This window comes from Aquarana catesbeiana, linkage group LG01 (assembly GCF_042186555.1).
Source record: "Aquarana catesbeiana isolate 2022-GZ linkage group LG01, ASM4218655v1, whole genome shotgun sequence".
In the NCBI taxonomy this organism is placed as follows: Eukaryota; Metazoa; Chordata; class Amphibia; order Anura; family Ranidae; genus Aquarana; species Aquarana catesbeiana.
In genome coordinates this window covers 776,221,614-776,234,899 of record NC_133324.1, presented here as the reverse complement: position 1 = coordinate 776,234,899, position 13,286 = coordinate 776,221,614, and the positions used below count along the sequence as shown (strand labels likewise).

General features: G+C 36.1%; 1 long non-coding RNA gene across 2 annotated transcripts in view; it reads left to right on the top strand.

The window, feature by feature from the left end:
* The window catches only part of LOC141113377 (uncharacterized), a 64,491-nt gene that overhangs the window by 24,118 nt on the left and 27,087 nt on the right, over positions 1–13,286 (top strand). Inside the window, exon 2 of one of the 2 annotated variants that reach the window (XR_012236768.1) lies at positions 9,077–9,362. The exons of the other annotated variant lie outside the window; for it this stretch is intronic. This is a non-coding gene — a long non-coding RNA (uncharacterized lncRNA). The remainder of the gene's footprint in view (positions 1–9,076; positions 9,363–13,286) is intronic. 2 annotated transcript variants of the gene reach the window in all.

Here is a 13,286-nt window from a genome sequence, read left to right as displayed (position 1 = left end):
TAGAGCTATTATTGTTATGCATATTCAGGATTTTGAAGACATTGGTTGGATGTGATTAAATAAGGGAAATTTTCCTGCTCATTTCAAACGCACAGAGGCATATTTATCATTACTAGTGGAGCTTGGGTATATCAGTTTCACAAGTTCAAAAGTTCTCTGGAATCTGACACTATTCCATGCACCTTTTCCACTGCATTTATGATGTTGCAGAAAATCCTCGGCATTATCCAACAGCAAAATGATCACAAACTAAAATGTTTTTAATGCAGCGTGTCAGTATGTATTTGGAGTGCTTATTTTCAAATAGAGATCAAAAAGCAGCTCCCTTCTAAATAATGGCCTACATTCAACATTAATCTCCATTATCCCAAATAATTATTACAAATAATAATAATAATCATAAAATAATATGCATCCCTGTTGACCACCATTACTGTCCTGCTTTTTCCTTTTATTAAAACTTTCTCCAAAATGCCTAGTTTTTCAACCTTCACCTTTAAATACCTATAGCCATAACCTTCTTTTCTAGTTTTGGATAGAGTGGGGATGTATTAAAATCCCTCTCAGGTTATTTTTTGTTATGTGTGTCCCTTGAGGGAAATTCTCCTTGTAGACGGTTGTCAATAAAACAAGTGTTCTTATTGGAACAAAGCCTCACCTCTTGTGGTGACAATTGTAAAATTTCAGATAACCCATCATTTTCTCTCACAGATAGCAATAAAATCCTTCCCCACTCTATTTAGAGCACACAAAAAGTGTTAACTATACATACACTTTAAATGAAATTGGCTCATGAGATATAATATATACAGAGCATTTGCAATAATGATTGCAATGGCAAAAAAGGCTGAAAAGCATTGAAAATAATGGAAACACGTTAAATGCATTAGTAAAAAAAAGTTACCTTGAACAGCAAATTTATGTCAGAAATAGGTGATTAAAGTTCAATATATTTGCCACACATTTGGGATAAAGTGGCAACAGACATTAAAACAAAAGTCGGCCAAAATGAAAAAACTGCATAGGGGTTAATTTACTAATGGAGTATAAGCTTTTTACCTATCAAAGTGAACATTCACTTTTTTGATAGAAAACAATACCATAAGTTATGGTTAGCAAGGATTCATGAAAGTTGCCAAACAAATCTGCTTTCTCTTTATAGGGAAATAAGCAAAAACATAGAAAAACAAGTGGCTATGGCTATAGTATACTTGGGGTTTGCAAAAGTGTTTAACACAGTTCCCCACAGAAGGCTAAAGTGTAAATTAAGGTCTATAAGCTCAGAATATTAATTCTGTAAATGCACAGAAAAATTGTTTAAAGACCATAATTAGAGCTTAGTGATTAATGCTTCATACTCTGAATCGTCTAAGGTTATCAGTGGTGTACCCCAAGGTTCAGTGTTGGGACCCTAAGCTGGCCATAGATGGGTTATTATACACCCTGTGGGCTGAGAGGTGGATGAAAAAATCACCCCCTGAGAAATTGTATTCTGACAACAGGACTTTCCAATCAGCTGCAGCTGTTGATCGATAAACGTTTTCCAACATTCAGATACAACAGTTCCAACTATTGACTTCCGTTAAACAGGGGTGGCCACCCATGTATTGAAATTCGATCTTACTTTTTTGCCTAATAATAAAAGATATAGAGTTTGGAATTAAAAGTACCATTTCCTTTTTTTTGCTCCATAAATGTTTTATTGAGAAAAAAAAAGATGACATGAGAAGATATCCAACACAAAATAGAGGATATACACAGTCCACTTATACAAATCCTGGCAGAAAATTGCACATCATATACCCATGAAGGAAAGAATACTAAGATAACTGGCAGAAGGAGAGGGAGTCTAACATGTAACAAAGCTGTTACTGATATAGGGACAACAACAAAAATGACCGACCAGAAATAAGTGTACCCTGTCTGAAGGAATCAAGGTCTGGGCTTGAAACGTAAAGTAAACCGGATGCATGTGACAGGGTCCGTTTCATAAGGGGGGGGAGAAGAAGAAGAGAGAAAAAAAAAGAGGGGGAGGGGAGTACCATTTCTGTGTTTTCAGATGACACCAAGATATATATATCGTGGAATAAAGTCTTTATAGGATGTCTCGACTTACACAAGCAGACCTAAATGCACTGTTTAATTGCACAACTAGGTTGCAAATGAGGTTTATTTTGATTAATGTAAAGTTGTGCATTTGGTGGTTAAACACATGCATGTATCATACATTCTAGGGGGAATACAACTGGGGGAGTCAATAATCCAGAAGGATCTAGGAAGTTTGGTAGATCATAGAATAATAGCGTGCAATATCAAGCTGCAGTTTCTAAAGTGAGCAAAATACCTCATCTAGAATGGGCACCAGCATACAAAAAGGATGTGGGGAAACGGGGGGGGGGGAGAGAGGGGGGTGCAGGGAATTACAAATGAACCAATATGAGCCATGAAGGCTCTCATCTATAAAGAAAGCTTGGCTGAACTAAATTTATTCTCTTTTGTGGAGAATAGGGGGCTTTAATCACCATGTATAATGACACAAATTGTCCATAGTGCAAGGTTAATTATGTTAGGATCACTACAAAAGACAAAGGGGCACGCTTTGCATCTGGAGGAAAGGATTATAAACCTCCACATACCGAAAGGCTTCTCCACAGTAAGAGCCGTGAAAATGTGAAATTTCCAAATGTCCAATTTGCAGAATGGGTGATGGCAAATAAGCTACATTTCCGATGTGAACACAGCTACACTTTATTTCCTAAGCTCCATGAACATTCACTTTGCACAATAAACAGGCTCTGTTCCTTCACAAAATCAATTCCATTACCTTGACTGTCAAGCAATGGTTCTTTCAGGATGGTTTCAGATGCTGTGACTGACATATATTAGCAGAAAAGTTGATTGGCCTAGTTAGATTTTTCAACTTGAGCGTCTTTCATTAGAGTCATGTGACTGTTGGCCAGTGTGAACATCTTTGCGGAATACACACATGTGCTAATGCTTAGGTAAGCAGAATGTGAAAATTTCCTTTCCTAAGAAAAAAATGATTTTTAAAGAAAAGGTGAAGTCTCATAGGAGAATATGTTCATACAGGTGCTCATAACAATCACGCATTAAATATTACTTTCCAAAAAAAAAAAAAAACGTTAAAAATATCCTAATCAGTCTGGAAAAGATTAAAACATAATTTCCTGTCCATTACTTCCTTCCTTGCAAATCAGAAGATACAAAAGAATGAATGCGATATATGTGTTGTTTCATATGTTGATGTCTCTGGAACATACTGTGGTTGATTTGCAGAAAAACATAGCTGTTCACTTTACATAATGGATGTAAATAAAACAAGGCAGACATTTGCAAGGAAAATAAAAAGTAGGATTTTTGTGAGCACGTGATTGGTTGATAGAAGTGAACACAGATTCATCTCATTTACTAAGCTAAGTGAACATTCACTATGCAAAATAAACAATTTTTACTCCTTTAGTAAATCAACCCCAATGGCATGTTGAGTATATTTTGGGGCAGGATCTGATTCATGAATGACCAACAAAACAAACAAAAACTAGAGTGATGGTCGTCTAGACTATTACATCTAATCTTAATCTGATGTCTATGCTTACCCCAAAGGGCAATAAAAAATTGAATAATAGTAGAACGTTTGCTGGAGCAGCATAAAATGTGCACCTTTACTAATCACTTACTTATATTTGACTTGTGTCACAAACACAACATTGATTCTCAGATGCTTTTGGGACTTTGCCAGGGTTGCTATCGACCTAAATATACTTTTTTTTAATCATCATTGTGAATACCTAGGTATCATAACAATGGAATTATAAATGGAAACTTACAAAAATAAATGAAAGTGTAACTCCAGTCAGGCCTTTCTTATTTTTTTTGCTGTCTATATTCCCATTCATTTCCAGAGCTGGTGACTTCAGGATGGGAAGTGTGGGGAAAGCACCCAACAATAACACAGAATGAATTAAGAGTGTATTCAACTTCCTTCACAGGAGTAGGTCAGCAGAGATTTACAAACTGAATAAAATAATTTTTTATAATTTATCATACTGCGATTATTTTTTTTTCAAATTATTCAAAATTATTTGGGCTTTGAGATGTGTCATTGCAATAATTTAAAAAGAAAATAAATGGCAACTTTAAAAAAAAATCCTTAAGTATCTGAATAACTGTACTTATAATATCACTTTTTTTATTGTACTTTAGAATTCTGTTACTATGGTATTTGTGTAACTGTACAGCTGTAGATTGTGCTTTTTTCCTTAAAGTGACACTAAACCCACATCATAAAAAACTATCTATAAATGTTCTATTGCATGCTATTCAAACTCACTCGGGCACTATGAGATTTATTTTCTGTATTCTGCAAAAAAAAAAGGCTTGGTCTTGCTGTTCTATATCTCTCTCTTTTGCCCAAGTCCCAAATCTAGCTGGGGATTTTGCAGAGCAGTGTTGGCAGCTCTGCACATGCTCAGTTTTCATTGAGTTTCTATGCTGAGCATTTCCTCCCTTTCACATTGGAGCAGCCCATAGGTGACTTATAGAGTCTCACATGCATATGTGTATACATAATGGTAAAAGACAGCCCACTCCCTCACTCCTCCTCCATGCCCACTAACCAGCTAAAGACAATGGGGGTGTGATATTACATATTGATTGATGGAGGCTTCACCTCTCTGTTATTCTAAAACACAGGCTGGATGGGGCATGACACAGCCTGTGACTGGCAGAAATCCACCCACACCATATTATTGCCAAAAAATAATAAAGATTTGATTTCAAATATATATTTGTATGACAATTTAAAACAGTTTATTGATTATTTATTTTTACATTGTATTCTAAAGGTTTTTTTTTCATTTGAAATATGTGAATAGCAGCAGAGGACTAGAAGGTCCTCCTGCTTATGTTTCCCCGTAGATAGGCTGGGAGAGATCTGGGTCATGTGACAGTTGTACATTGATTAGGAAAAAGATACTTATATATATATATTTTTTTTTTAATCAAAATAATTACAGTGCTATCATCCACATACAGAAATACAATGACAGTGAGGATGATTTACTAAAACTGGAGAGTATAAAACCCGGTGCAGCTGTGCATAGAAACCAATCAGCTTCCAGCTTTTTTTTTTTCAAAGCTTAATTGAACAAGATGAAGTTAGAAGCTGATTGGCTACCATGCACAGCTGCATTCCAGTGTAAATTAAACGGTGTGTGTTTAGTATCACACTATAAAAATACTTAGTAAGAGATTATATTTATATTGTTATACATATTTTTAGGCTAATTAATCTGAGACAATCTAAAAATATTATAAATGGATCACTCGCTTATATTCTTGATACCACCCTCTGCTTGTACACATGTACATGAATATATGTCTATAGTCAGCTTACTATAAACAATGCAGCCAGTGAACCTGTGAATCTAATGTGAATAGGTATGCCCTGCCTTTCTATGTAGGGCTCCTGGACAGGTGCAATGTTCCTTTAACTCATTTATGGCCTTTGTCACCAGACAGTGTTGGAAAAGACCTCTCTGGCTATACACGAATCACAGTAACAAAAGCCTTCTCAATAATATTAATAAGATATATATCTTTGCATTTAACAATATTTTTACACTATTATAATATACAATTTTTTAAGACAATACATTTTTTGTTCAATATTGATAAAATAGAAGCATTTTTTGTATTTATTTGCATAATTTAATTTTTACATTTTATTTTCAAATGTATTTGATAGTCTTCAACTGCTTTTAACATATTAGTAGTTTTATTATTTTTTAATTATTTTTGAAAAAAGTATGCCAGGGAATTATTTTGAATTAATGTTTTACCTTACCATTGTTTAATTCACCCACAAAAACCTACATCTCACCATCTTGTCAACATCTAATCACTTGTTCATTCCACCTCAAATGTGTGGATGGGGGAATCAGTTTTTTTTTTTGATCAGCTAGCTGGCCAATTAAAAAGAAAAAAAAAACATCTATCTATGGTCTAATTAACAGCTCATTCCATACACTAGGAAATTGAACGCATTTCAAATATTTTAATTTCAGCTAGCCTTATGAGGGATAAAGTACGACTTATATACAATACATGTTCAATTACCATCCTTTTAATATAAAACCAAACATTTCATTGCGCAGCAAAGAAGCCGATCGTCCAGAGAGATAAAACCTGAAAAGGTCTCAATTCAAGTCTCAGTTGTATAGGGTAGCTTAGAAATGACAACCAAAAGGTTGGCTTTCAAATACCTCCAAATGTGGGCTTCGCAATCCTGTCAGATATAAGCCTATACATTCACACTAAATAAGTCCTATATTATAATACTAATTTACACTCCTACAAATTGCCTGCAAATGTATTGGATGTTAAACTGCTGCATGTGAAAGTGCTTTTTGTGGGAAGCTATATAAAAGTAATTGTAATTTTTAGCATCTTCCTGTTTTGGTGGATTTAGTTGCATAGCAGGGTCCTCTGATTCCTCCTGTATTGAACTGAATTGTATTGTAACTGTACTGTCTGCCCTCATGTTTCAAAGTGCTGCACAAACTGTTAGCACTATATAAATCCTGCATAATAACAATAATAATAATATCTTAATCCACAAAAAGGAAAACATTGAATATTGCACTAAGTATACACTGTATGCACAAAGGATTTTTTCATCAGCAACACATTTAAAGAAAGCTATGCAACAAACAATGGGGTTAATTTGCTAAGAAAACACATACTTTTTGCAAATAACATTCTCTTTGCTAAGTGAACACAATCTTCTCCTTTAGTAATGAAACTCCTATGGCCCCATTCATATGGGCTAGAAAAGGGCACATGCTAGGTGGCTGTAACCCATAAACAGCACCTCTTGAACAATGGGGCCATTTCATTGTACTAAGCAAAACATGCAGGGCTGCTTCTCAATTATTATCTTCAGTGTTCAGGTCATAGTGGGGCTAAGGTCTCCTATTTAGTATATTCCAATCGCTGGCAGAAGAGCAGTTGAAACTGGGGTGGACTGCCACTCAAAAAATAGAGGTGCTGGATGTTGTCACCATATCATTTCTCCAAAGGAAGATTTCCTCTCTATTCCTGTTCTAGTGACAACTCAAATTTTGGATTTTCCCTCTCTAGCGGGCCCAGGGACAATAGCCACCAGTAGTTTGAAGCTCCCCAGTGGGGACACAGACAGCATTAAAAACCTGACAAGGGCTCTACTCTTTTCTACTTTATTCAAAACAGTAGCCTCCCTGATGGTATTCCCGAGTGTGGCTCGGGGTTAAATTTCAGCACCATTAGCAGTAACCCCGAGCCACACTCGGGATTACATCTCAGGATCCTTGTGTGGTATACATACCTTGTCCCCAGGATCCTGCAATGTCCCCCCGCTCTGTCTGTGGGCTCTGTCCTCCGCCCAAAACCTCTCTGTGCCGGGCTCCGTTCCCTGCGAGTGCCGCAATGCACGGGGGCGGAGCTTGGTGGCAAATTCAAAAAATGTAAAAATCATAACACATACAGTACTGTAACCTTACAGATTACAGTACTGTATGAAATCATTTCACTTCCCTTTCGTCCCCAGTGCTTTGGCCCATGCCCTGCATGCAGTTTTATATTACATATACTGTTCTTTCTGCCTGGAAACTTGAGATTGTCCATAGCAACTACGTCAAAAGTGGCTTTAGACCAGCTAGAAAACAGTGATAGTAAATTAGAACACCAGCAGAATTGAGCGATAGTGAATAGTGGGGAAATTTATTTTATTATTATTATATTATTATTTTTTTTAATTATTTATATTTATTTATTATATTATAATTTAAGATTTTGTGTTTCAAACTTCATCATACCCAGGATATCTACTAGACTCTTGGTGGACAGATCTAAGTGTGTTATTGCTAAGAATTACAGACCTACAATATAAAACGCCAAATTTCTATGCAAAATAATTGTACCACTTTGAGATGCAAAAATCTGAAATAATCATACCGCCAGGGAGGTTAAACAGGGTTTTGGCTTTATATAAACTTTAAAATATAAAATTAAGCTATGTTCACTTTGAATATCCAACGTGCAAGATGTTTGCCATTTGGTTGGATGATTGAAGCGAACACATACTTATTGTATTCACTATCTTCTTATCTTAATCTTCATCTTCAATTCCTTACTCAACCTCATTTAGGTCACCTTAATACTAGTTCTCTATATCAAGTGTAAAAATAATTTTTTTCATTTTTATTATTTAATTGAGAATTAGCTGTTCAGACAGTTCACATGCATGCCTCAGCTCATGCCATAAACTATACACTTCTTTGTCTCAACACATAACGTAACAGGTGGATGGAGCTGAGTGATAATGGTAAATAAATCACTTTTCATTTTACTGAGGTTCAAAGATTTTAAATATCCCTGTTCTTTTATGATACTGTGTGGACCCGTTGTGTGCAAATGTTTATATCATTTGGCAGAGTACCAGACACAACCTTTTTTTACTCAGCCTTTCTCCACAGGGGGAGTCTGGGGAAGAGTATGGGGGTGAGTGGGGTTAAGAAGAATATCAACATCTTGCCTCTCTTTCCACAGCAGTTATAGTAGATCACATTTCACAAAGCAGCATGAGCAATGCTAGCAGAGCAAGGTTGTTAAATGATTGCAGTACAATGGCGTCATCATACGCTTCAAAATGTGCCATAGTGCTAAAGACATCCAAACTTTTTAATTACTTAACCCATTCGGTACCTTTTCTATTTATATTGAAGGGGTAATTCACTTTGTGCTTATAAAATAAAACACCAATCCATACAGATATGTGTTTATTGAATAAATCATTAAGTGTATTTTTCAATGCAACTAATCTAAGTACAGTAAAACCTTAGATTGCGAGAATAATTCACATATAAAAGCGCTCTTCCCCATAAGACATAATGGAAATTCAGATGATTCCTTCCACAACAATTTTTTTAATAAGTCCTTCAGTTTATAGTCCATATAAAAAGATTATAGCAATGTAACCAGGTTGTCTAACCATAAATTGTCTATCCACAAATGGCAGCGTCCACAAGGGGATTAGAAGCAAAATGCAGCAGGAGCAACAAAGTATAAAAGAGAAGAGAGGAGGCACACTGCGGGATCCTTCACAGCTCTGACTCTCACCAATGTCAGTCTGCAATCGTTACCGGGAAGACTACCCTGCAGTAGAGCGATCTGAAAGCAAGGCTTGGAGCGCTAGCGCAGCGTTGAAGGGATGACATTGATGACGGTGCGGAGGACGGTCTATGTGGACAGCTTTACCCTGGATGACTGCATACTTAGATGTGCCTGTTTTAATCATCAACCATGTAAGTCACTAAATGTTGTACCTTCATTAACTGTAACGATTTTGCTACACTTAGAGGCACCTTGATTCTCTTTTATACTCAGTTGTGACGTGACTCTACTTGTATATCAAGACATCGCTTGTTTATCAAGTCAAAATGTATAAAAAAAATAAGATGTCTTGCAAAACACTCTCAAACCAAGTTACTCTCAAACCAAGGTTTTACTGTACCTGAATTTGACTTAGTGTCAGCCTTTTGTTGTTTCCAACACAGCAGAGCTCAGGCCGAGAGAGAGAACAGGGCAGAATAAGGAACCAATATGTTGTGCTGCAGTGCTCACATGCTAACAAGGGTCATTCAGAAAAAAGGCTCCTTTTTCACATTTATTGTACAGTCACAGGCTGGGGGCAGGGACAAGACATAAATGTATTACTGAAATGCAGTTGAGAAAATTCTGGTCTGCGGAATGAGCTGTGCTATGCTGGCAGCACTAGATGGCTTGAAGGTAATACAGCAAATAGAGAGGGGAAGCACTCATTTTGCCGAATCCATAAATTAAGGGGAACAGAAGAGGGTACTAATATAGTATCCAAAAAGTCGGACTTTGTAGGCGTGGAAACAATGGAGAAGTAACAATAATAAAATGTAATATTTATTGAAAAAACTTCATATTATAACATTATAACACAGTATTTAAAAAGAGGATAAAACCATAAACAAATAGCATAATTTGTACACTGAGCCCTTGTGCGTCTGCGTCTACGCGTTTTGCAGTGAGGCTTCTTCGGGACACGACCAAGGTTCAAAGGTGTAACAACAAAGGAAAAAGGGAGCAAATCTCACTGTGTTCAAATGGATAAGGTTTCATGTACAAATTTGTAGTAACCGGAAGGTTTCCCAGAGCATGGAATACTTATAGCAAATATTATATGAGTTTTTTAAGTATTGCTAAGACAGGGGCAAGTGTGCATCTTATGTCCAAGGGTACAAGTAATCACCCGAACAGGCATATTGGACAATCCAGGATCCAGCAAGGGAAGGTTTGAATAAGTGCTCAATAAAGCCAATGGCATGCAACAAAGCCCAGACTAGCATAGACTGTTTGATAGTTATAACAAATAGATGTGCCCCTGGGAGACAGCTGGGTGCTGTACACTAAGGGGCACATCTATTTGTTAAAAACTCATATAATATTTGCTATAAGTATTCCATGCCCTGGGAAACCTTCTGGTTACTACGAATTTGTACATGAAGCCTTATCCATTCGAGGACAGTGAGATTTGCTCCCTTTTTCCTTTGTTTTTACACCTTTGAACCTTGGTCGTGTCCCGAAGAAGCCTCACAGCAAAACGCGTAGACGTAGACGCACAAGGGCTCAGTGTACAAATTATGCTATTTGTTTATGGTTTTATCCTCTTTTTGAATGCTGTGTTATAATGTTATAATATGAAGTTTTTTCAATAAATATTACATTTTATTATTGTTACTTCTCCATTGTTTCCATGCCTACAAAGTCCGACTTTTTGGATACTATATTAGTACCCTCTTCTGTTCCTCAAGGTAAAACAGCAATCATATATGCATTCTACATGTAGTTACTGTAGATGTTTATCTAGAGTTCAACGTTTTTGACAGTCCAAAGCAATTGTATTTTTCTCAAATCTCTACTTAGGGTGACGACATGTATTTTTTAAAAATCTGCTTTAAGATATTTGGACATGTTCACTGGTCTATTGTTATTTGGGTGAATCAGCAATGTATCTATCTATTCTCCTATTGCATGCAGTGTAACTAATGAATTAAAGAATATACATAGCTTAGTGAATAAAAAAAAAGCTATGTAGACTTTGGAAATTGTATCAAACACATTGGATTTTTCCCAAAAAATGGTTTTGCCTTCTACATGACTGGATGATTGACTTGAACACAACTACTGTAAGTAAAAAGATAACTGAGCCATCACTTTGTTAAGTGAACATTCCCTACTCCTATTTGTACATCAACCCAGTATTGAAATTCTAAAGGCTTAATAACAAACTGGAAAACGGGAATGACATAGTCTACTAGGTGATTTCTTAACCATGGGCCCTGATTTCTGATGTTCTAATATACTATACGTCTAAGATGACAAAAATTTTACCATGTATCACCACAGAGTGGTACTGTGGATACTGGAGATGTTAAAAGTGCAGCGTCCCGATAAGAATATGCAAGAAAAACTGAGCTTTGGACTTTATAGGCATAGCAATACTCAATAAAATAGAATTTCTTTAATAAAAAGGAAAAAACAACAATAATAACAATAAAGTTTAAAATTCACACTAATGGCTTATACAAAATATAAACATTTCTAGCATCGACCTACTGCACTACACAGAATAAAGAAGGATATCTATAGTATAGTGAATTCCGGAGTGCTGGTTATGATGCAGATTGATGTCAAAACTTGCTCTTGCTTTACATGTTACACAGCGAGTGCTTCTTCAGGAGCTTTAAGCAAACTATTATGTGTGAAAAAACATAAAAATAGCATCAATCTTTAAACATAGACATAAATTCTAATAGAACATACTGTATACTGACACTCCAGTTATCTAGCTCCAAAATGATCATGCAGTGAACACCAAGTAATAATGACGTAGGCAAACCAACAACTATAGGGGGTGTATATAACATAATATTATTAGAGTAGTATGTGTACAAATATGAACAGTCACTAAATGATGATGAGATATGCCTTTAAACACAGAGATACATAATCAATAGGGAGCCTTAAAAAAAGGGAGGGGGGGGGCAGACCTGAAATTAATACAATAACTATACAAAGTATATGTATGATACCAAAAAGCCTGAAGATGGAACAAGGGTTATATCGTAGGTAAACTTACTGTATAGTAAAGATGTTAGAACGGTTGAAAACATCAGCAGAGTGGCTGCTTGAAATGAGGGGACACCCCTTGGGTAATATATGTGATGATATAAAAATCTAGAAAAGATTATCAACATATTGTATAAATAAATAAATAAGAAGGGACGGAGAAAGGGGAAAAAATGGTGTATAATCAATAGTAACTAGGACACACTATACACGCCAGGCAGACAAAACTTACCTAGTTTGGCAGTGTATAGCATCTATAAAAAGAAATCACAATTAATCCATATGGTAGTGACCCTTCCTACCAAAAAAGTGCATGGAACAAAGAATATATTTCAAACTATTTAGGTCTATAATGAACAAATTCAAAAAACAAAAGAAATATCTGTGCTTGGAAAAATGAACTGTACAGGCACCGAGCACCAATAGTAAGATTACTCACCAGTTAGGCATAAAACATTTAAAAGGGGGCAGCGCCAATAGAATCATAAAAGTTTTTGTGAAACTAAATAATAAAGTCCATAAGAGGTGTGGATAGAAGGAGACACCATACACCAATGCCGATGAGGGAGAATGGATCTAATATCTAACCGCGCGCTGTCTGAAAAAGCTGATTTGCTTACCAGATTGTGTTGACCCTCAATTATAGAGAGGTCAACACCAGCATTGGAAAGACAAAATTGGATGGATCATTTGCGGCATGGACTCCCTGCATCAACCATCGAGCCAGGCTTTCACCAGAGGGCGTAGGATAACCGGAAAACGCGTTTTCCCTCTATAATGAACAAAGGCTGCCACATCTGTCTGCATTTATATTGTATTGGTGAACATTCTCCCCCCCCCCCCCCCCAACTCCTCTTTTGGCAATATTGGTGCTTTGGAACTACATGGAGCCAGATTCACAGCAGGTAACAGAAATTTCTACCTTTTATATTCTTCATAGCAATAAAGGAGATCTTTCATACATGGATCTACTCTGAAGCACCCACTAAATATATTTTTTAATAAAATTATGTTTGTTTCCCAAATTGATTGAAGTGAGACAATCTTATGGAAGGAAAAGCAGACTC